General features: G+C 42.6%; 1 long non-coding RNA gene and 1 other non-coding gene across 2 annotated transcripts; both read left to right on the plus strand.

Moving 5' to 3' along the window:
* The first annotated feature begins 272 nt into the window (after nucleotides 1-272).
* LOC116629940 lies at nucleotides 273-23,947 on the plus strand. Its single transcript, XR_004298847.1, has 8 exons — nucleotides 273-1,248; nucleotides 2,461-2,516; nucleotides 6,802-6,962; nucleotides 8,162-10,129; nucleotides 10,569-10,732; nucleotides 15,905-16,085; nucleotides 22,215-22,380; nucleotides 23,470-23,947. It is a non-coding gene; the product is annotated as an uncharacterized LOC116629940 (long non-coding RNA).
* Nucleotides 16,412-16,511, plus strand: LOC116630335. Its single transcript, XR_004298935.1, has one exon. It is a non-coding gene; the product is annotated as a U6 spliceosomal RNA (small nuclear RNA).
* Nucleotides 23,948-25,155: the final 1,208 nt, after the last annotated feature.

The raw sequence follows: 25,155 nt of genomic DNA on the forward strand, positions 1-25,155 counted from the left end.
TCACGCCTGAGAAGATTCATTCTGGGCCCTGGTGATTGCTGTCAAACTTAATTTGAAGAAATTCTTTGCCTCACAACCTATGCCCGTTCACAAGCGGAAATGGGTTTTCTTTTCCCTCCTGAATTTCAGCACCGTTGGAACCAGTTCTCGGTTTGTAGACTCCCATCTCCACAGTGGAGCAGTGTTCAAGGTGGGAGGGTGATGAGAAGGAGTTAATCTAAGGCAGTGACCTTTTTCTGCAAAAGTGTAGAAAGGCTCATTTGCCACCTGCTTGGGATAAGGCTTCCCAGGGGCTCCACACAGGGGCCCCAGAACCTACCCCCCCATCCCAGGCAGTCCCTGAAACCATAGCTTCCAAGGCCACCGGGGTTTGAGTCTCTTGAGTTTTCCCTCAGGATAAGATGCGCTTTGTGGGGCTTAGAATGAGGGGGTGCTTGGGAGGAGCCAACCCCTTGGAATATCCCAGCAGTGTTGAGAGATGTGAATTGACTGCTTGACCCACAGAAGAGGCAGGCTTCACCTGGGCTGCATTTCACGAGGCTGAGAAGGTTGGTGAAAGAGCTTCTGCTTCTGTGGATGCCAATTCTGGACTATGCCCTTGAGGACTGTCTAGGACTGAAGAGGGTTCTTGACAACAGATTGACGTACTCCAAGAGTTAAAAGATACATTACTGTAGCCACTTGTCCCAGGTCGAGTGCTTTATAAATGTTACCCTGTATAATCCTCCTAACTTTTATGACGTATCATTGCAGACATGAGGAAGCTGAGGCACAGAGAGGTTCAGTAACTTGCTGAAGGTGACCCAGCCTGTAAGAAATGGAGCCAGGCTACCAGGTGTCAAATCTATCTCTGGCTCTGTCTGGAGAAGACGTGCAACCTTTGGTGCCGTCTGACATGTCTGCTAGGCTTTACAGAGCAGCCACAGCTTGAGCACTGGAGACTCACTCGTTCTAAGTCTTCCTTCTGAGAAGAGGGGAGCCAGCACATTCTATATTGGGTCAGCCTTTGGGGGAGCAAACACCTAAGCTTCTTGGAGTCGATCGATTGTATCTGCAGGGACGCGTGGTGTGGAGACAAGCACAAACCTGAAACACCATACCCCAGATGGCAAATCCATGATGAATGCCCATGAAAGAGACCATCTGCTCAAAGGGATTCCTCTTTTTTTTTTTTTTTTTTGCAGGAGTGGAATGATCTGATGGAAAGAACAAAGTTTTAGAGACAGAGGTCCGGCTGTGTGACCTTGAGTAAGTCACTTTATCTTCATGAGCCTAGTTTCCTTATTGCAAAATGGAGCCAATACTACCTTCTCATAGGGTGTTTATATGGAATGAATGAGGTAATATAGGGCTGGTGGGATGATCAGTCAGTGGGGAGAGGTGACATTCCTAGAGGATGTCCAGGATGGAGGTTGGGAATCTGGCGCTGTGCTCTGGGATGGGAACCCTGTAAGAGCAGGAGATGTGTTTCCTAGCTGGGTGGAGCAGCTGAAAGATCAGGGACTTGGGAGTCAGCCCCTTCTGGGTTCAGCTCCTAGCTCTGTTGCCTGCTGGCTCTGTGACCTTGGAAAACCACCCAAGTTTTCTAAATTCAGTTTTCTCATTAATACAATCAGCATATTGATACACATCTTCAGGACTGTCAGTTTTTATAAAATAATAAATGTAGAGGGCGTTAAAAAATGCTGCTTGTCCCCCAATCCCATAGTTTATAGCTTCATCTGTAAAACAGCAGTGATAATATCCATTTCTGAAGGTTTATAGCAGAAAAACATCATCCCAGTGTTTATTGCACCTGTAATGGTTATTTTTCGCCGTAAACCTTGTCAAATCACCATAACTGCAAAAGGAGGGACGGAATCATGGTGACTGGACCTCATTCGGGAGGCACTCTAGTAGCCAGACAAGGGGGAAATTCTTCAATTTCTCTTCTGTCAAAGTCATTCCTGTGTGTCACTGGTGCATGTCTAACCTTTGTGTTGGGATTTGGGGACCTGGGTTTTGGGGAGGACAGAGCTGAGGAAGTCTTTCTTCTCTTCTCTCCCTTCTTTCTGTCTATAAAATCACGTCTTGACATCATCCTCCAGTTGTGACCCAACAGTGGGGCACTTTCGTTCCAATAATAGAGGGAATCTCTAGTGAGTCCACGAATGAGCTTTAAGTGGGGTGCTTGGACCCCTGAAACTATTTTACATTTCTTCCATTAGAGGGGCCAGAGCATTCGTGAAGCTCCACAATACTCCCACCCCCCTCAAATGTTAGGAAACTCTGATGGGAGAGGAGATGGATGCAGAAATGCTACCACATTTGGGAACTAAACACAATCTATTTGTGAAGGGATGGGAGGCAGATTTCATTCGAACTTTTCTCACTCTCTTTAACACAGAAGTTGTAGCAGTAAAAAAGATCTAAATCTTTTGTGCAGTTTCTTTCCCCCCAAGTATTTATTTTTGCCCACAGGGGAGGAAGTCCTGTGTCTTTGCCCAGTGGACCCCCATCTCTGGATCTGCCCGCAGGTAAACTCACGTTTCCTAGAAGGTCTTTGTCCTTGAAACCCTTACCTCGGTGATGAATGTTGTCATGAAGAGTCCACAGCCACAAAGAAGCACCCCGGGACTCTGAGTTCTTGAGGTCTCCCTGCCTCTGTGAGATGGGTACTGGTTAGTGACTCTGGGTGGCTGTTAACTTCCCTGTGAACTACTGCAAAAGCCTTGCCCAACACGTACGAACTCCAGATGCCAGAAATCTAGTTGCGTCACTTACAGAGATTTCTTCTAAGTCAGCTTCTCGAGGGTCCTAATTTGCGGCTTTTAAAGTCATTTGGCCCAAAACAAGCATCATAGACCTATTGGCCCTCTTTGGCATTTGTTTTCTATAAATCCAGTCCAGCTTAGGTGAACCTCGACTTGGACTGGAAAGAGAATTTGTTTAGTTATGCTGGGCTGTAGGCACTAAATTGGGCCACGTTGTCACTTCTCTTTGGTAATATAAACAAGCGTACAGACTGCTCAGCTCTTGTCAGGGACTGTAATCGGTCAAGTCTGCTTGCTGAGCTATAACTCAGAAGGAAAAAGTCCGATAACTTAGTCTGAGCTTCACCTTCCATGAGCCATCAGTTCATACATCACCCGTGACATAAAAAGGGCTTCATTCCCACTCGAGTGAGCCCCAGAAGGGTTTTCCTGGTGTTAAGTTCTTAAAAATAGCATCTGTGCTTAGGACATTATTCTCCAAAATTTTACACAAGTGCCAATGATTCTACTAAATCAGCCTCGCAGCCTAATTCCTCAGGGTTCCTTCTGTTTATTTAGGCCAGAGTGAATATTGAGGAAAGTCATATTTTGCAGGTCAATATTTTATTGCTCCATCCAGCCTACAAGGTGTTCTACATCTTGAACACTGGTCAACAGAGGCTCTGAGGATATAGGTTCACCTGCTGGGCATTTAGAACAGCAATCACTCAGCACATATTTACTGAACATCTACTCTGTGCCAGGCACAGGCTCTGACACAGGGACTAAAGGGGAGAAGAGGATGAGGGAGCCTCTGGGTCTTCTGCAACACATATTCATATGGAGACGATAAACCAAGTACCTGGAATAAACCGATCGATCGCAGGACTGTGAAGGAACTAACTAGGATGATGTAATATAAAATAATGAAGATGGGGATAATCAGGGAAGGTGTCTCTGAGACAAGACATTCCAGCTGACCCTGCGGGAGGAGAAGAGATCCGCTGGGCTTGAGGGAGAAGGGAGCCAGCAAAGGACCCTTTCCTCAGCTCAGTATTGCAGGACCGCAACCGCTCAGGGCTTCTTGCTAGAAACCCGAACTTCTGTCTCACTGAAAATATTGCTTGAAACCAGCTAGTTGTGATGTTTGGAGATTCAAAACATTATCCTGAGTACTGGAGCTGTTTTAGAGAAGAATCCCCTTCCGCCGACCCCCTGCTGGAGCCTGGGGGTTGTTCTGCCTGCAGGGAGAGTGAACCTAGATCACCCCCCTGCCTGGTTCACCGCAGTCCTGGGAGAACACCAAGAACGAACTTTGTTGATCCACAGGCTCCCAGTGGAGAAATTACTTCCTGGTTGTAAATTAGTCACCGGGGGGAGTTGGTTTTCCTTCCAGAGGTCAGGCGTGCTATTTAGCACCGTGATTCCCAACTTAGGGAGAACCAACCGGGATGCCCTAATGTCGTTTGTTAGAGTTCATGATTACCTCATTCTCTGAAAGTGCTATGAGGCTTGTGCTTGTTTTGAACATTTAACTGGATATAAAATTCATTTCACTTTGAGGAGTTTTGAGAAATTGATGAAACCCCAGGTGTTGGAAAACCGTTGCTAGGAATTGAATAATGAATGTAATGATCTGTTCAGGATTCTGAACCAGAAAGAAGAATAGCTAGTTTCTTAAGATGCGTATGTAGCTCAGGAAGGGAGGTAATCTAATGATCTGAAACAAGGTAAACTTGGAAGAAAAAAAAATAAGTGTGAGGCTTATATATCCATTTGAGTACAACGGTGGGTGATGTGCCTTAGCTTTGGGAAGTACCCACAGTTCCTGGGATCACACCACCACCCACAGAGAAATCCCAGAGCTGCTCTCCTCTGATGGCCACGGTGACGCTGGACCCCATTCTTCCTTCCACGGCCCTGGAGACTCTCCCACTCCTTCGTGAAGCCCATCACAACATGCCCTGAGAGATGCTCGGTGAAATTTTTTACTTACTCACTGTTATGGGTTGAATTGCATTCCCTAAACGTTTGAAGTCTTAATTCCCAGTGCTTGTGAATATGACCTTATTTAGAAAATAGGATTTTTGCAAATGATCGATCAAGTTAAGGTCATCGGTTAGGCCCTAATCCAATGTGACTGTGTCCTTATGAGAAGAGGAAATTTGGGCAGAGAGACATGCATGCACAGAGTGATCACAATGTGAGGATACAGGGAGAATGCCATTCACAAGCCAAGAAATACCTGAGGCCACCAGAGGCTGGGTGATGGGCATTAAGGAGGGCACTTGATGTAATGAGCACTGGGTGTTATATGCAACTGATGAACCACTAAATTCTACCCCTGAAACTAACAATATAGTATATGTTAACTAAATTGAATTTAAATTAAAAAATAAAAATAAATAAATAAAAGTGATATTGCCATGGGGGAAAAAAAAAAAGAAGAAACTGGGTGAGAGGCTTGGAGCAGATTCTCTCCCACAGCCCTTAGAAGGAGCCAACATGGCCGATGCCTTAATTTCAGACTTCCAGCCTCCAGAACTCTAAAACAATACATTGCTGTTGGTTAAGCCACTCAGTATTGTGTTACTTTAGCCCTGGGAAACTAATACACTCACCATGGGTTTTCTCAATACGAAGTAAACACATACACGATACAAGGAACTTCTCAGGCCCTTTGGCTTCTGAGGGGCCCAGAACTCAAAAGTCTTTGTCATTCCTGCCATCATGGTCATTGTCACTATTTATTCTGAGCCAAGCCCTGTATTAAATGCTTTATTTCCAGTATTTAATTTATTCCTTAAAAGGGTATCAATATATCCACTTTACAGGAGGGTACTCTGAGATCACTCATCTGATCAATGATGGGACTGGGGTCTTAGCTACTATAGAGGGGGGCCCAGGACGTGGCTTACGGGCCTCTGAAGGACTGGGAGTAATTATTCATACTAAAATACACTTCCTTATATGTAGAGGAGTCTTTGGTGGTGGCCTAGGAATCTATACACCAAAGACACGATCATGTTTTTGAGAAAATATGTTCTGGATTTCATATAACTGACTTGCTAATGAATCTTTGAAACATGTTCCTTAGTTAGTTGTTTACAAGTTACCCGGATCACTAAATTGAAGTATTGCTTTCCTTACAACAGTTATCCAGAAGTTTTAAAAATATGCAGAGGTGTGCTATGTTTTTTGCTAAATAATGTCAGCAGATTTAAAATGTATCTTGTCCTGCTGGATGAAGCGAAGTGCTCATGGGCTATTTGGTTATGGATTAGCAGGCTGGGGGGCGGGAGATGACAAATGCTGTATGTTTGGCACAGGTGCTGACTTTTACACATTAAAAATAGGGATGACGAGAGAGAAATCCTCAAAAAATCGAATAACCAGCCTTTTGAGACTGATGAAGATGGCCCTCTCCATTCCTTTTTCTCCCCATGAATATTTGATTCAAAATAAGGAGCATAATCATGATATATAAATATACAGAATTAGTTTTTTCTAACTTAAAAACCCCATATATGGAATTACTGCAGAAAATTATAATCACAAGGTTGGCATATACTTTGATTATTATAAAAGTTACATAATAGATAATCAAAAGAGACTTATAATCTAGTTTTCTTGGTCAACATATTTTCTGTGGTACTGTATTAATCAGATCTTAGTCACATACAAATGTGAGAAGCTTATGTCAAACTGGCTTAAAAAGGGGACAGTGAGGGATTAATCAAGTCACCTAATTGAAAAGTCTAGTGCAATTTCTATTGCTTAGTAAGGATAGATTTATGGACCTAGAACATAGCCAGTCTCACCCGTTGCTAATAAATATGTGGCGTGAATGTAAATCTAAATTTCATAGTTCTCTGTACATTACCTTTGGATTGTAACAGTTTGAAATTACCCAATGTCAGCAGAAGAATGGCAGCATGAAGATACACTGTCCACATTGTGTAATTTTTTTTATTACCACTAATGTGTTGGTTGATTTTGAATGCCAGGAGAGATATTTTTTTAATTTGAAAAATTTAAAATTTGCTCATAATGTTTATTTTATCTTTAGGTGTTAAAAAGAATGGAAAATGGACACAAAGTTAACTGGATCACTGTAACCCTTCCAAATAAAATATATATGATATCCCCAGACAGTACTTGACCTTCATCGTGTGCCTGAAAATGGCCAGCTTTGATGGAGTTGTGTTTGAACTGCACAGTTCTTTGCAGGTATTTATCAGGCCTGTTGGGCTCTTGTGAGTAAGGGAATGTTTTTATCAGTCCTACCTCTTAGACTTCTGAATGTCCCATTAAGGTGATATGGGTATGTCCCTACAGGTTGAGATGAGGCGTAGCTTCCATGCTCTGGATTAAAAGGTGGATAGGTATGAGTTAATAGGTACTTTTGCTGTTTGATGGCAGAGAAATGTCTTTGTCAGGTGAAGATATTTTTCTTGTTTCAGAATCATGGAACTTGAGAGAGCCAAATTCTACAGACTCCATGTGACAAATATTGTGGTCAGGGCTGATGAAAACTTCACTGGTTGGTTAGGAGACAGTGGGTTGCCATGGAAAGAGCACAGGAATGACAATCTGGGTTTTAGTTCCTATTCTGACATCATCTTGGAGGCTTTTCTGGAAGGATGGTGATGCCGTTCACCAGGGCAGAAGGTATAGGAGGAGCAACAGGGGGGAGTTACGCAGTCCCACACCCAAACTTCCATCTCATTTCTATTTGAGGTTGGAGTTGTGTTTCTGGATTGTCACAGCACTAAGATACTTTATCAGTCCCTTCAGAAGTGGTAGGAACAAAACTCTCTCCCTCTCATATTGTGCTCAGTCAGGTGGTAACCAGAGGAGAGCTGCTTGGGCCCCAAAGTGTTACTACTCCCTCAATAATTACGGTCCCACAGACAATAACACTGGGGTGAATGCCCATTTGTGGGTGGCTGTGGTGGGTTTCAGTATCAGCTTATTCAGAGGCCTCCAATCACTTAGGCTGTGGCATTCTGAGTGAGGTTTTCAGAATAGAAACCACATGGTCTCTGTAGGACTGAGACCAGTTTATTGTTTTGCATTTTCCTGCTCATGAGGACAGGGATTTAGAATCTGAATTCATTTTCCACCAGGAAGCTCAACAATGCTTAGGAAATCTGTGTAGGCACATAAATGTATGTTAAGAAAAAATGTTGTCCATCTTCATTCACCATCAAGCAACCGAGTCCCTAGTGAAAATGGTCAAATTGTAAGAGAGAATTCCCAAATCCACTGTGGGGACCACCATTGGCCCAAAGTCCAGCAAAAATATCCTCTTACATTTGTTTTCAGCCTCAGAAATCCCTCAAATTTGGCAAATAAAAATTCTGATGAGAAGGGTCAGTAGACTCCTACGGGAGAAGAGGCCCCTTCAACGCAGTGTGGTTTTCCAGGTTTTCTCATCCGACTGTCTACTCGCTTGCCCTGGCTGAACACATCCTACAGCATTTTGTGGAGTCGACAGTGATTATAATGCCATGAAAGTTCAAGCTGGATTGACGGAGTGAAGACAGAGACATCACAGTCTTCAACAGGACACAGGGAGTTAATGAGAGGCATATGCAAAGACCAGGAATGTCGCTTCTCACTGAAAAGATCGCACAAATCTCTCTTATTTCTTCTCTCTAGAACATTAAGTATGATGGTGACCAGGGCTGTAACCCGTGTGTGGGTTTTTTGTTGTTGTTGCTGTTGTTCTTTTTTCTATTCTTGTTTCATGGCCCTATTACATTTCTAAAGGGTGCTCAGTAAACAAAGTCCCAGGGTGGCAGAAGAATACAGGTGCAATCCCATTTACAGATGGAAGCCAGGAGTTTGAGCCCTAACTACCACGTGTTAACTGTGTGACTTTGAGCAAGTCATCAAACTCTGCCCCCCAAAGGAGGGTGATGGTTTCAAACATCCCATGTGGTGGTTGTATCAAATGAGGTGATGGATGAGAAAGGGCTTTGTAAAATGGAAAACACTGAACAAATACTATTTGCTACTACTGGTCAATTCAGCGGGGAAATGGTTCTATGCACTTAACTCCCATTGGCTTTCTCCGTCCCTCCTTTGGGATAACTAACTTCTAGGAGCCCCAGCAAGATGTGCCCCAGCGTAGAAATAATCTCACCATCGCCTACCATAGGAACACTAGGGAAGCACTCGGGCACGCGAGGACACATTTGTAGTAACATTTCTGGGCTTTCTATCAAGTTGAGAACTCACGTCAAAAGGCCTATGCTTGACCAAACTATTTTTTTTCTCATTCTTCGCAGCACCTAAAAAGGATCATATAGTCCTAATTAGGCCTAGAGAGGCCCACAAAAGAAATGTGTTTCCAAGAGCTTTGGATTTATGAACTAAAAACTGTAGGCTACTGTGTATTTTAATATATGCAGAGAGACAATTAAGATAACTTTAGTTATGGTTTTGGAAAACAGTGTGGGCAGCATTCAGCTGAGCATATAGCCGTTCTCTGTCAAAAACCAAACTGGAATGACATTTTTGGAATCCACTCACTCTGTTAAAAGCAACCAACCATCTGAAAACACTCAATGAATTGGAATAAAGTTGTATAAAGTTTTGTGATCCTCAGGAGAGGAACAAAAATTTGGAAGAAGGTTCAGCTGCCAAACTGCAGGAACAGACAATCCACAAAGAAGGGAGTTAAATGGACTACGATGTGTGAAAGAACGTTCACCCTCACTGAACAAAGACATGTCAGTTGAAAAAACAACAAAATGCCTTTAACAGAGATAAAAATAAGTTCCAGTACTCAGTGTCTGCCAGGTTCTGTAAAAACGGGCACTCTTGTATCCTGTGGGTGGGAATGTAAATTAGTACGATCTTTTTGGATTGCAATTTGGCAAGATCCAAAGTGAAACTTAACTTCCTAACTCTGCTTCAAGAAATTTGTTCTCAGAAATTTATAGATTGAAAAAAATTATGAATGAAGGTGTTCACTGCAGTCTTACTCAGAAGGAAGACTTCTTCTTCCTTACTAAGGAAACTGGATAAACCTACATTGGAAAAAGCCAAATGTCCAATAATAGGGGAATGGTTAAATTACTTAGGGGTAGAACCATCTGCTTTGGACTGCATGCTTGTATTCCACTCAATTCTTAGGTTGAAACCCTAGCCCCAGTAGGATGGTATTAGGAGGTGGGGCTCTGGGGAGTTAATTAGCTCATGACAGTGGAGTCCCTTTGATGGGATTAGGGCCCTTGTTAGAGAGGAGGAGAGTTAGCTCTCTCTCTCTCTCTCTCTACCACATGAGGATACAAGGTGAAGACATCAGCCTAGAAACCGGGAAGAAGGCCTTCATCAGAACCCAGCCACATGGGGATCTTGATCTTGGAATCCCAAACTCCAGAACTGTGAGAAATACATGTTTGTTGTTTAAGCCACTGCACCCCAGTCTATGGTATTCTGTTATAGCAGCCCAAATAGACTAAGACACCATCCATACATAAAATGTTAGGCAGTCTTTAAATTTTATTATTTTGACATTTACTTGATAACATGGGGAATATTGGTTGATAATATTCACTATAATACAGAAAGATTAAAAACCTGCATGCAGTGTGTAATACCTATCTGGGAACTCTATGTATAAAAAGAAGAATGAAAGAGAATATAATAAAACATTAACAGGAGTTTCCACTGTTAGAGGAGGTCATGCATGGCTTCTATCTTTTATCTTTATATATTTTTCAAATTATATATAATTAGCATAGATAAATTGTTATTTTTCATAGTCAATAAAAGTGCTGTATTAAATAGAGTAAATATTTGGTGTCCTCTCAAAACTGTCAGATGAGCTAGCTTGAATTGAAAATGGAGGCCCCACCTGCCCAGCAAAGAAGGTCAGCCCGATCTCCGCCTGTTTCTCTGAGAAGGATTCCAGCTGGATCAGGAGATGTGTCATCACAGTGAATACACAGGACTTTTAGTTCTGTTAGCCATCAAAATCCTATGGAGTAAGTACAACAAGAATTAAAAAGGAAGAGGGTGAAAAAAAACCCTTATAATTTTCTATTCTTTTTCAGGATTTTCCCTCCTCCCCTTCACTGTAAATTCTGTTAAGTTTTATCTTTACATTCTGCCCAATTGATATTCTGAAGACGAAGATAAAGAGAGTTAGGCATTTAGAACTTTCTTGACAAAGTTAATTAAAATGGCCTGGGAAAGACATAACTGAGATTTCTTTTTATCTAAGATGGAGATGAAAAACCCATGTGTTTCTAGGGTTTAATTGCACATTTGTGAACCTATTGTTTCTGGTTTTGCTGACAAAAAAAAAAAAAGAGCTTTCTCCTTTAGACCAAGTAGAAGATGACTCAAATCTTGTCCAGTTCCCCCGGAAAATAGGCTAGAAATCACAATGCAGAATCAAGAAGAAAAGAGCTGGTTGCCAGTGGTGCTGGATGTTTCCTGCTTGTCCCTTTATGTGCACTTTGCAGCCCTCACCCTGTTCTCTGTCCAGGAGAACTGGCCTTTCTGGACTGGATCGCTGGCCCATGCCCTGGGAATTCCAGTTGGGTTTGGCCAATGAGGCAGGAGAAGGGAAAAGATCTTGCAGTATTTACTCCCCTGGCTCACAGCCACTTCTGACAGCTATCGCTCTCTTTCGGGTTCCAATGGCTACTTTCTTGCTCTCCCCTCTAAGAAGTAGGTCATAGCAACTTCCAGTTGGTTCTAGCCCGTGGGTGTTTTACCATCACTTGTTGGTTTCCCTTAAACTTGCCTGAGCATTTGTAAATAGTGCCTTTATCCAATTCTCTTTTATCTCCTTTTTTGAATTGGCCATCTCTTTCCTGCCAGAATGCTGAGCTTTAAATTTTCTCCTGAGACACTGCAGCTTCATTCTGTGTCATGATTATCCATGAGGATATTCTTTTTTTCTTTTTAAGATTTTATTTATTTATTTATTTGAGAGAGAGAGTGGGAGTGGGAGGGAGAGGAAGAGAGAATCTGAAGCAGATTCTGTGCTGAGTGCAGAGCCTGATGTGGGGCTCGATCCCACAACCATGAAATCATGACCTGAGCCAAAACCAAGAGTCAGATGCTTAACCGACTGAGCCACCCAAGTACCCCTCCATGAGAATATTCTGATAGCACATTTGACAAGCCTGCTTTTCATAATTATATGGTTAGTAGAAGAGTTTGTGAACATCTCACACTGTGACAATGGTCAGCCTCAAGCCCTCTGGATTTAAAATAGTGGATCTTAGCAACTGGGTTTCACAAAACACTGGTGAGTCAAAACAGAGGTATGCTGGAGTAATTTATTAGTAATAATGAAGAACTAAGTTTTGTGTATTAAAGAAATAATAAGAGTAGACATGTTATTTTAAAAATTGTGCCATTTTTATTCACAGACATTCCAGTATGCTTTCTCAAGGCTCAGGGAAAGGAGACAGAAAGTGCCAGCAAATGTACATGACGTTGCCTGTATCCTTATCTACTACATTGCCAGTCCATAGGAATGACCCTGGGAATATGCCCCTTATCTTACATGTAGGGGTAAAAAAAAGATGGGAAACTATTGTTGGATCACATAGCAATTCATTAAGGAATTCCTTTGACTCAGTAGCTCTACTGTTTGTAATCCAACTTTTTCATCAGTTTGTGTTGTATAAAGTCACTAATATTTTAATTATTATTCACCAATAAGTACCTTAGATGCATTACCTTATTTAATCCTCATACCTATTCACATCTTACCAAGTAAGAGTTCACCAGTGGGCTGAAAGGGAGATGGGCTTTGAAGCACATGGCTTATCTTGACCAAGGAGCTCTGGTTTGGGTCTCTTGGTGCAAATGTGAGCTGGGTGAAACTCAGCACTGCTTCCTGCCAAGGCTGTGACTAATAGATCTCAAATGGGGAATAGAACAAAAAAATTCAAATCTCTTTGTCTGGTCAATTTCATTCAATTAAATTGCTAGATCTGGCGGATACTGAGATGAATGAAATATAGTTCTGCCCTCCAGGAATCTGAAGCCTTGTTAGTAGACAGAGATATAAACAAATAAGAGAGAGCTGTAATAAAACATGATTCAAATGCTAATAGAAGTATGTGTAAAATTTAATAGGAAAACAAACGAGGGAGCAATTACATGTTTGGGATGTAGAGGAGTGTCATGAAAAATTATGTAACAAAGGTGACGGTTAAGCTTGACCTTGAAGGGTGTGTAGGAGTTCAGCAGTGAAACTGGTAGAGAAAGAGGTGAAAGTGCCCAGCAAGGGTCTTCCTTCTCATTCCTGCCAAAGGCTCAGAGTCTCCAATTGCCTTAGGTCTCCAGTTGTTTTTTCAACATTGGATTTCCTATGACTTGTCTAGATTTCTCACTCAGTCCTCTTTGGGTCTAAGGAATTAAAGTACCATTGAAAGAGAAACTTTGGGAGAAAGGAGAGCTGGCTGGTCTGGAGTAAAATCTAGCCATTGATCTTGGTCTCAGTAGGACCATGTACCAACCTGAGAAAACCATCTAGAGACCCCAAGTCTGAAATCTGACCAAAATGGACAGTGTGAGATGTGAACCAGAATTCACAGGGCCTGCCTTTCACTTTGTTTTACAGATAGTCTTGGAGACAACTATCTATCAGAGACTCCTGTGGCCACATGGAGTTTGGATCATGAAAGTATTAGGGAAATATTAAGAAAGGAGAATTTATAGAAGGGATTTATCAACTCAGTACTATTACTCATGAGTATACTGTATTATATCAGACCCAGAAGAGGAAAGAGGATTTAGAAGATTGTCCAAGACGTCATGAAAATTGATAGAGTTTACTTGACTGAGAAAAGCAGACGAGTTAAATCTAGTTTTAGATTTTTAAATATATGAGAGCCCTGCAACTCTTATCTTTGCCCCCAGGCAGATGTGAATTCTCTCTTGCTAAGACCTGAAGACCTTATTCACCACTGTCTTATGTCATCTTGTCTTAAACCCTAGACCTACTATTGTTTCTTGTTCTCCCAACGTAGTCGATGGACATACTCTCAAATCATGCCAATGAGACTAATGGACTGGCAAAGGGAAATGAAGAGTGGAGGAGAAGAATATGTCACTCTTTATTTAGAACCCCAAATCAAGTGCCTGGATCAGCTTGGCTTCAAAAAGTAACAGGATGTAACAACAAAAAAAGACATAACACTTAGACATAAATGTGCAGATTTTATAAGGGGAAAAAAAAACAACTTTAAAACACTCTTGAAAGACATAAAAGTAAACTTGAACAAATGGAAAGAAATCCCTGTTCTTGGATAGGATGACTCGTATCCTAAGTGTCATAGATACCAGGTCTTCCTAAGTTAATATGATCCCAACAAAAATACCAGTAAAGCCTTTTTCTGGAACCATGCAAGTTAATAATAAAGTTCATACAGAAAAACAAAACAAGACATGCAAGAGTAGTTGAGAAAACACTGGGGGGAAAAGAGCCTACCAGATATTACAATGTACTTTATTATAAAGCCTCTGAAATTAAAACAGCGTGACACTGGCACATAGGTAGATAATCAGACTATTGGAATAGGATAGAAAGTCAAGGAATAGACCCAAATATATGTGGAAATATAACACATGATAAAGGTAGTATCTCCAATGACTAGGGCAAAAATGGACTTTTAAATAAACGTCGTAAAGACCATGGGTTAGCAGTATACAAGAATAAACTCCAGATGGATCAAGAATGAACCCCCCCCCACCTCCAGTTTTAGGAGAAAATATGGGTAACTGTCTCTATAATGTAGGTATGAGGAGATCCTTTCTAAATGTAACTCAAAACTCAGATGCAACAAAAGAAAAGACTGATAATTTAAACTGCCTATAAATAAATATACTTGCATGGTAAAATTAAAAAAAGGTCATGACAAAGTCATAAGATAATTGGGAGAAAACATTTGGAGCATATATCACAGTTAAAGGGCCAATCCTCCTAATATATGAAAAGTAAACAGATGTGGGAGGTGAGAATGCTTCTCCAGGTTTTTCCTGGCTTATTGGGGAGCCTTCAACCTGGGTTTTCTATAGAGATCCCAGTAATGAGTTTGCTGTTGGGTTGATCTGATTTAACATTTCATGGTTACTTTGTTGTTATTTTTACTAACTTGTACTTTCACTCCCTGGGACCTGCTTGATTTATAAGTGCTTTCTCAGATCACATTCTGTGCTGGGCTCTGCACCTGGTGTTTTTCCTGGGCCAGCAGTGATGATTGGTTTGCTGGGCTCTCCATTCACTGAGGGTTCCTAGTGAGATCCGCCCCTGTGTGGGTGGTAGGAGGCTCAGGGAAAGGCATTCGATTGAGGGGATCTTTTAGCAGAGATGAATACCCTCCAAAATATACTTAGTTTACAGTCTTGGGGATTTCCAGGTGTTATTAGACACAGAGGTCCCTTTCTTGTGTCCCAACAGGAATGGATATGTTTTCAAAGGAGGAGGGTAAAATAAATAAGTTTAGGTTATACATATCTAAATCAAATCTTCATTTCCATTGTTGTTACTTGAGTAATCATAGTTGAATGCACACAGACTAAATTTCACTGTCATTGAGGTAATTAAAGTGTCATGGATGGACAGCAGGAAGATAATGGTATTCTGGAATGAGAATGTTCTGGAAAATTAAAGGAATTGTGCCCAAACTGCCCCACCCCCACCCGCTCAAGATGCTGAGGAACAACTTGAACCAGAGATTCATGTTCACATCAGGACGGACGAATGCATTTCCTGGAAGTGTAGTCTTGTAGATCTTTGGTCTAGATTCTGAGCTAGACCCACAACTGACCTGCTAATAAGACTACAATAGCAATTTGCATTAGTAGAAGCTTTCTTTTCTTCATTTGTTTGTTTGTTTTGTTTTGTTTTTTGGAGAGGGAGAGAGGGTGGAGGGTGGGGCTTGGGGAAGAGCAGAGGGAGAGGGAGAGAGAAAATCTTAGGTAGGCTCCTTGCCCAGCGGGGAGCCCGATGTGGGGCTTGATCTCTCAACCCTGAGATCATGACCTGAGCCGAAATCAAGAGCTGGACACTTAACCGACTGAGCCACCCAGGGACCCCGATGGCTTTCTGTTTTCGAGAGCATTTTCACATCATTGATCTCATTTGATCTTCATGTGGCAGGGGCAGATAAACTGTCTCCATTTTGCAGGTGGGATCACTGAGGCTGAGAAAGGCTAAGAGATGTGAAGAGACAGCCCAATGGATGACTCTGGATTAAGAATCAGGGCACCTGAGATGGATTCCAACTTGGCCATTCACCACCTGCGGTGTCCTGAGCAGCTCGGTTATATGGTTTCTGAGCCCCCACTCCAGCTTCAATTAAATGAGAGGTTTGTAAAAGATGGTCCTTGAGGGCCCTCCCAGGGTTACTGTTGCAGGATTTTATCACTTGCTGGACTTCACCAGGAGCTGGTTAGTGGATGTGAAACAGTACATGACACCCCTGAGCTGCAAAGTTCTCCCCTTTCCTTTTACCCCACAAGTGCAGAACCAAGAACCCACTTGGGATGGGGGTAAGCTTTTTCCTTCTGCAGACTACAGATGGAAGGCATAAGGGCTCCTGCGTGATTACAGGAAATTTTTAAAGTTTATTATATTTTCTTGTAATTTTTCAATGCCGCCTATGTATTTTTTATTAATATTTTCTGGCTTTATTGTGCTCACTTCGGCAGCACATATACTAAAATTGGAACGATAAGGAGAAGGTTAGCCTGGCTCCTGCACAAGGTTGGCATGCAAACATTTTCTGGCTTTATTGAAGTACAATTTGCATACCATAAAATCCATCCATTGCAAGCGTATAATTCAATGCTTCTTAGTAAATTTATGGACTTGTGCAGCCGTCACCATAATCCAGGTTTGGAACTTCTCTTTTATCTTAAAACATTCCTTTATGCTTACTTACATCAGTCTCTACTCCCTTCTCCAGGCCCAGGCAACCCCTGATATGCCTTCTGTATCTATAAATATGCCTTTTCTGGACAGTTCACATAAATAGAATCATTCCCTATGTAGCCTTTTCCATCTGGCTTGTTTAACTTAGCATCATGTTTTTAAAGTTCATCTACGTTGTAGTACATGTCTGTATTTCATTCCTTTTTTATGGCTGAATAATATTCCATGGTATGGGTATACCATATTTTGTTTATCTGGCCATTGGTTGGATAGTTGGGTTCTTTTCACATTTTCACTATGATGAGTAATGTTGCTATGGACCTTTGTGGATGAGTCTTTTTGTTTTGTTTTGTTTTGTTTGTTTTTAAAGATTTTATTTATTTATTTGACAGAGAGAGACACAGCGAGAGAGGGAACACAAGCAGGGGGAGTGGGAGAGGGAGAAGCAGGCTTCCCGCCGAGCAGGGAGCCCGATGTGGGGCTCAATCTCAGGACCCTGGGATCATGACCTGAGCCGAAGGCAGACGCTTAACGACTGAGCTGCCCAGGCGCCCTGTGGATGAGTCTTTGTGTGGACATATGTTTTTTATTTCACTTGGGTAAATTCCTTGGAGTAGAAATGCAGGTTTGTTTTCTCAAGTTTTTATGCAGTACTTGAACCTCTACTTTTAATCTTTATACTTGAATAAAAGATTCATAGAAAATGTCTGGGAGAGTAAATGTGTAAGTAGTTTTAATGGGCTTTCTTAATGCCTGGTAGCTATTACGAAAGTGTAATCTGTCTTGAAGTAACATAATCATACAGACTAGCAGTCGTGGTGGTTTGTGCCCTTCTGAACTTTATTGAAGCCTGCACCCCCAGGACCTCAGAATGTGACTGTATTTGGAGATAGGGCCTTTAGAGAGGTGATTAAGTTTAAATAAGGTAATCAGGGTGGGACCCTAACCCAATATGATTGGTGTCCTTCTAAGAAGAGGAAGAGCCCCCAGGGGAGCCTGCGCATAGAGCAAAGACCAAGTGAGGACACAGCGAGAATGGGGCCATCTTTGAGACAAAGAGAGAGGCCTCCAGAGAAACCAACCCTGCCCTCACCTTGATCTTGGACTTCCAGCCTCCAGAACTGTGAGAAAATAAATTTCTGTTGCTTAAGCCCCCCAGTCTGTGGTACTTTGTTACGGCGGCCACAAACGAATACATGTGCCTATATTTTAAGAAATTTGCTTTCCAATGCCTTTGGGAGGCTGTTTCTGTCATACCAATTCCCTTCACACAGAGTATTCTCTAGTGAAACCAAACACTCTGTTGTCTTTCGTGTACTCCTTCCACAGCCGGCTTTTATTCTGTAAAATCATGTGGGGGGCTCTTCCATGCCTTCCTCTAGGTCATGGTCACATCTCCAGTTGCTCCCCAGGCAGCCCAAAGCCACCTCCTCTGTGAACACTTCCTCCCATTTGGAAGCAGTTCTCCTCAGAAGGCCCCTCTATTTCATGCTGTATTTCTGTGGCATGCACTCTATCTACCCTGTCTGCCAACTATTGTGTACATTCTATCCCTTGTGCTAGAGTAAAAGCTCCTTGTGGGCAGGGAAGTGGTGTTTGCATTTACTGTCCTTCTGACCTTAGCTCTGGCTCAATGTCTGACACAGTCAGAATTGTTTTAATTAATTAAGCCTGATAACTCCAACTACCAAAATGTTTATGAAGTTTCAGAAATTTGTGAATACCTAAAATATTGGCTAGTGAAGTATGAGTAGAACAAGACAGGCTACAAATGTGGGAATAGCAAAGCGCATATGTTGGAGTCTCTGCTAGTGACCTTCGGCCAAGTCACTCACCCGCACCAAACCTCAACTGCCTTATTGCCGAGAGAAAGGGTTGATCTAGTGAAGGTCTGTTTTTTTTTTTCTTTTTAAAGATTTTATTTATTTGGGAGAGAGAGAGAGAGAGAGAGCATGAGCAGAGGGAGGGGCAGAGGGAGAGGGAGAGGCAGGCTCCCAGCTGAGCAAGGAACCCAACGTGGGGCTTGATCCCAGGACCCTGAGATTATGACCTGAGCCGAAAGCAGATGCTTAGCCCACTGAGCCACCCAGGTGCTCCACAAAGGCCTCTTTTATGGTGAACATTTTATACCCCTCCAGCTCTTGGTGAATTCTTCAGGATTCCTCTCTTCGAAGTGCCTCCCTGGTTATGTGGCTGGCTGAAGAAGTTCAAGGTCTACATTACACTGCGACTCAATTAAAATGAACTTAAAGTGAATTTTGAGTTTCTCTTTTCCGTGTAGAACTTTTCCAACTATATGGAATTTAGAACTGTTAGTTATTACCTTTTGGGGGCCCAAACCCTGAAGAGGGAAAGAAGGTAAAGGAACCTATATCACCCTCCTTTTGACAATGGACAATTGAAAGAAATACACACACACACACACACACACACACACACACACACACACACAACTAGCTTGGAACTTCAGAGCATCATGTTCAAATCAGACCCCACCAGGAAAATAGTTTGTGTGGGAATTACACCATAAAATAGAGTAAAACACAAAAATTCCCCAGATGATAAGAGAAGAAGAGCTTGTGTGGTAAACAGCCCCAGAAGGGGCAAATCCTTCTGTGCAAATTGTCTCTGACTTCCTTGGCCCAACTTTTCACGTCTCCTTTGGGTTTCTTTAACTTCTTCCTTCACTCTCCCTACTCCACGGTCTCCAAGGATTTGTAGATCTTTATTTCTTTAGGCTGAGTGCAGACAAAAATTCTTTCCTTTTCCTTCCTTCACTTAGCAAATTTTGGAGACAAATAAAAAATTAAGAGAAAGGGTGGGGAGATGGAGGAAGGAAGTACCACAGGGGTGAGTATTCAGTATAGGGTCTCTGATCCCAAGGCAATTACATTCCTACCCTGGGCTGGCCAGCCCCACTGCCAAGCCCATGGACCCATGATCTTTTTCTCCCTTCTCCTGTCTTCTGCTGGTCTTTAACCACGAGTCTACACCATCTCCCTGCTTAAGAATGAATCCACCTAATTACCCCGTGCCATCAGTGGCAAAGGAAGACCAATTATGTGGCCTTTTGGAAGTTCCCGGATCCTTAGGAATCTTCCACCAATTTTTTTTTCTTTTGCTTCTTGAGCATTGATAATTGATGCCACTAAAACCCAATCTCTTTCAGTTCTTTCTCAGCTCCACATCTAATGTAGATGTTCTAGTCTGCAAATGGTGGGAAAGAGCAGATTTCCAGCCGTGGTAGTCATGGCAAGACATGATTTCCTTTCTCCCTTGCCCTGTCTCTGATGGTAAGGGTCTCTCTGGTAGAGTAATGAGTGTGGGACTTCTTTTAGTAAAATAGTGGATTGAGGTTAAAATAAATAGATAGCCAGTATTAGGTGGAAAAAAAAATTGACTTGCTTGGAAGAAAATGCTAGTGGTTTTCCCAGTTTTCCAAGTGTCTCCGGATCCCTCTCAGGCCTTCTAAATCAGAAACTCTGGGGATACAACAATCTGTTTTAATAAGCCCTCCAGATGATTCCGACACACGCTTTGAGCCACGGGGTTACACAATATCGAGTCTCCAATTCTTCTCTTTTTTCATAATAGTAAAACACTCAAAGCAGCAATGTGCCCAGATCAGGGGTAACATTTCTTATCATCCTTGCATATAGAATTGGCCATGAGATGCAAACAGTAGTCATTGGGTGAGGCTTCTGGGAGATCTCATTAAAGGGGGCTGCCTCCACTGGCAGGAATACCCTTGTTGCCTTTGGCGCCCCCCCCTTCTTTGTACTTTTTGCCAACAGCCATCTTGGACCATGAGGTGACCATGAAAATGGAAGTGACCAACTAGGGATAATGGAACAGAGGGATTGAAGGAGCAGTGGCCCCTGGTAGCGAGGTGTTGCCATATCAGCTTTGGACTGCTCTCCTTCATCTTTAGAAGAGAAAGAGAAATTATCATGTGTAAGCCATGTGGGTTGTCTGCTATAAGCAGTTGAATCCAATCCTAATACATTTTGTGTTATTTTGAATTACATTTGTATTAGTCCTCTGAAAAAAATATTAAGAGCTAAAAGACTTCTCCAGCAACACAGGGTAAAGAAGGGATATTATTCTCCAGGATGAGGCATGGACCTTGGAAGAAAGGATTCGGAGGAGAAAAGATGGAACAGACACTGGGGAAATAAAGGGAGGTGGGGCAGGGGTCATTCTCAGATGCTCACCCAAGATGGGCTCTTCACGGACTGATAATTGACTTCATAAATAGAAGGATTATTTCTCACCATCCTCTGGACTGTATATTTTGCATGCTTATAATGAGAAATTCCTCCCAGTAATGGATGATACTTACAAATATAACTAAAGGGTCATACACTTTTAGAATATCTGAGTTTTCTTGTGCTCCTCTTATCATACGCTTCTACGCTGGAGATTGTGACAGGAATATAAAGATGAATGTTGTAAAGTCTTTGCCTTGGAGATACTCAAGATTTAAAAAAAAAAATACAGAAGCTCAGTAAGAGGAAAGTCATTGTCTTTTGTAGCTGTTCAGAGACTTCGCCTCAAGAATATTTAATGTTAATTTTATTTTTTATCCTGGGCTAAAGCAGTGCCCTATCTTGCCAAGGTTGGCACAATGCTTCCGGGGTTTTGCCTGCATAGGTTGGGGGTCATTTTATAAGGGTGGTTACCAAACGTGGCTAGTTTTGAGCCCTCCGTATTGGACACCTGATTCATTTGAGATCCAAGTTAACTCCCTTCATTAAGAAAATAATTCAGGGATTGCTTCACTTTGTCCTTCTAAGTGTTCCTTGGGGTGACTTCCTCTGGACTTGGCCTTAGAAATAGCCCACCCAACCCACTTGGCTGGTGCACCCTCCTTAGAGGTCTCCCTGAACAGAATTCAGAATCAATGTAGCAAAGGGCTTCTCAGAACAGTTTGGCGCACCAGGCCTCTCTGGAGAGGGTGGTCACTCATTCATTTGTTCGTTCACTAAAGGCATGTTTATTGAGTGCCTATTATGTACCAGGTGTTCTCCCTAGAGCACTGAATTCAATTGGCAAGTCCCAGCCCTTCGCTTGGAGCTCAGTGCCAGAGCCAGCAAACAGACCAAAAGAAAACCAAGGACAAACAGTAAACTCAAGGAACTGAAAATAAATGAGACAATTACAAATTGTGACATGAGCCAAGAAGGAAACAAATAGGATCCTGATAGAGAAAACCCAGGTTGGGGGCACAGACCATTGATGGCCGTCAGGAAGACTTCTCACAGGAGGCAAAATTTGAACTAAAGCCTAAAGATTGAGAAGAAGGCCTCCAAGCTGGACACCAGTGGTGAGGTTTCCAGGTTTCCAGGTGGAAGGAACAGCATGCTCAAAGGCGGGGAAAGTGTTGTCAAATCCCAGTAAGTGGAAGAAAGCCAGTGAGGTGGGGCTTCGGGGAATGCTTTGCTCCCTTGTGCCTTGGAGGCCCGCAGGATTAAACAGTGCCTTCAATTGCCTGAGGGTCAGGAGTTGGGACCAGTGTCGCTTTCTCTCCCTACCTGTACTTTTTCCTTTGCATTTTGTTTCAGATACACTTACTAAAAATCATGAAAGCATTTGCACGTGCACACAGAGGGACATAAAGGATGAAAAGAAAATGAGAGATGAGGAGAGAAGGAGGGAAAGAATAACTGGAAGTGGAGGGACATAGGACTTCTCTGTCTTAGAGAAACCACAAAACACAGCCCTTTGAAGGTACACTCAAAGTTTCAAATCTTATTTTATTTTCTTAAAGCCCAGTTTGTAAAGTAGGCAATTAAAGTATTCAAATTAAAAAGCCAAGGTAAATCACAATTATGAGCCCTTAATCTACTTAGATTCCCCCCCCCCGCAAAATGTACAATTGCATTTCATGTCAACTTCCACTGAAATCAGAGCAACAAAATTATTTTCCATGGAATGAAGGCAGGGAGGGGTCTTGTCACAAAATGTCCCCTCAGCCAGAGTTCTGAGAAGATCACGAATCGGACAGTATGATTATTCATATGGGCATAAGTTCAGAGAGGAGTTTTCAAATGAATTACAACAGAAGAAAAGACAAGCCATCAGGAAAAGGACAAGCCATCAGGAAAAGGCTATCTATTACTCTGAGCAGGGCAAGATGTCAGTCATGTGATTTGTCAGATCTGTACGCAGACAGCACAGGTCTTCATTGGAGATTACACAGGGGGTGGGGGGGCAGCTCAGATTGGCAGGGACAGGGGGAAAGGCCATATAGGGCAGGGGAGGATTTCACCCAGGTCAGGAGGAAAGAGTGGAGGGGGATGGGGTGTGGGGGCGTAGGGCTTTCTAATCCTCTCCGGCTACTGACCAACCAGATGCACATAGAGGGGAGAGAAATCGCGAGCTTTCCCTTTCCCTGACCAATCAATCTTGTGGTTGAAGGCATTAGATAGCTGGGCTCAGGAAGGATCAGCGTAGTCAGTTGAGCATCAGAGCTTCCCCAGCTTCTGTCTCTATGTGCCTTTTCACCAGCAATAAATTAGAATTTGGCCATCGGAGTCCAGTCACCTAATACATTTCAAGACCACCTTGACTTAATTTCCAAATTGCCCTTAAATCAAACCAAATTCTCAAAAAGCTGCCAACTTAGGCTGTGCTGTCTTCTAACTGTTTTAATTAAACTCATCCAATTAAATTTCTCATCACTGTAGAGCATGTGTTCTGGGAATCAGATTTAATTTGATTTATTAAAATAATGAATCTGCTTTTGAGTGAAATTGTTATCTGTTTCATTTTAAATTATTATTACAAATTATATCTGCTTCATCTCTTTGTCGGTAGATGGTTCACTTTGAGGTCTGACCAGGAGAGGGCTTTTCCCTTCATTTTTTCCTCAGAAGGAAAGGCTATGTAGCACCCTGCTCCAGCTTCCTCGGGGGACGCCTGAATGCAGGCCAAGGTAAGAAGCGAAGCGGCGGCAGCGAGGGCAGGGATGGTGGAGGAGAGCCAAATAGACCTAAGGGACTCTGGGGGGAGGAAGAGAGTGAGGGAAACCAGCGAGGAGGACCAAGGTTAAACTCAAGGGAAACAGGAGACAACTCTTCCACCATCTTCTGAATTTTGTGTTTAGCGTGAGTGTCTCATAGTAAGATTTTTTGTCCACGAATGAACTAGACCCTCCCAGCCTTCCAGCCATTAGGAAGACACTGGGTCATACGCCAACTCCTAGAGCCAGGAGGGGGGAGGGGTGTCTATTGTCAGGTCAACCCATCGCTTCCCTCCATGTGTTGGCCTCCTCTCCTCCTTCATTTGGCCCTTTTTAGCTCAGCAGCTCCAGGGGGAAGAAGCTTCACTCTCTCAATATCCATGTTATAATCTCGGGGAAGGATTCTGATTGGCCTTCCTTGGGTAATCCAGAAACGATAGCTCCCAGAGTCCACTGACCCCGTGAGGAAACTGGTCTGGCTAGTATGGAAGGTTGTGGGGAATAAAGTGGGCTGTACTGCTCAGCACCAGCTCGTGGAGGCTAAGGAGTGTTAGCTGTTAATGGTGCGCCACAGGAAGCCATGGGGAGAGAAAGAGGGAGGCCCTGAGGAAACGATACCAAGGGAGCTCATTTTGGGATAAGTATTTAGGTTTTATTAGAGGGAGAAATAATTGGAGGTCCATATGCAACAAATGAACCTGGACCCATACTTCTCACTTAATACAAACATTAACTCAAAATGGATCATAGACCTAAATGTAAAACCTAAAACTGTAAAACTGCCAGAAGAAAACATAGAAAAACACCTTTGTGACCTTGCATTGTACAAAGATTTCTTAGCTATAACACCAAAAACAAGATCCATAAAAGAAAAAATTGGGGGACAAGAAGAGCAGCATGTTTTTCTTTCGTTGTGTTTTGTTCCTTCTCATTATGAATAATTTGATACAATCCTCACCCTCAAGTTTGATGGCGCTCTCTGTGCTTGGAGAGCAGCAATGGTATCGATCATCACTGTATCTTCAGGGCCTGGTACCAAAAAGGGCACATCATAGACATGCACTAAATCCGGGTTAAATACATGAATACGTGAAATGTGGGATGATCACAGGATAGCCGCGAGGGAATTCTCTAAACAGAAACACGAATCAGAATTCAGATGAGAGAACTGAACAGAGCGATAATGGGATCATTTAGGATAGAGGTGATGGGAAAGGCTGCAGGAGGCCATGCCTTCCCAAGGGAGGAGTCTGGGCACAGAGCAGAGAAGGCCCTTGGGGTGGTCTAGTATTAGAGGATGGGAGGATTAAGGGGGGGTGGTCTGTGGAGGAGACAGAGAAAGCATGATTGAAGAGGGAGGAGGGGAGTTTGGACCATGGAGGGTCATGCCAACCAAGGGAGGAAGAGTTTTCAAAGAGTGAAGGGTCGGTTGTATCAGCTGCAGAAGAGAGGTCAAAAAGAATGAGATTGGGGGAAGAAACCTAGAATTTCTTTCAAAAGGACGTCATTGGTGAACTTAGAGATGCTTTCTACCACGTGTA

Source organism: Phoca vitulina, unplaced genomic scaffold (assembly GCF_004348235.1).
Source record: "Phoca vitulina isolate PV1807 unplaced genomic scaffold, GSC_HSeal_1.0 scaffold3, whole genome shotgun sequence".
NCBI lineage: Eukaryota > Metazoa > Chordata > Mammalia > Carnivora > Phocidae > Phoca > Phoca vitulina.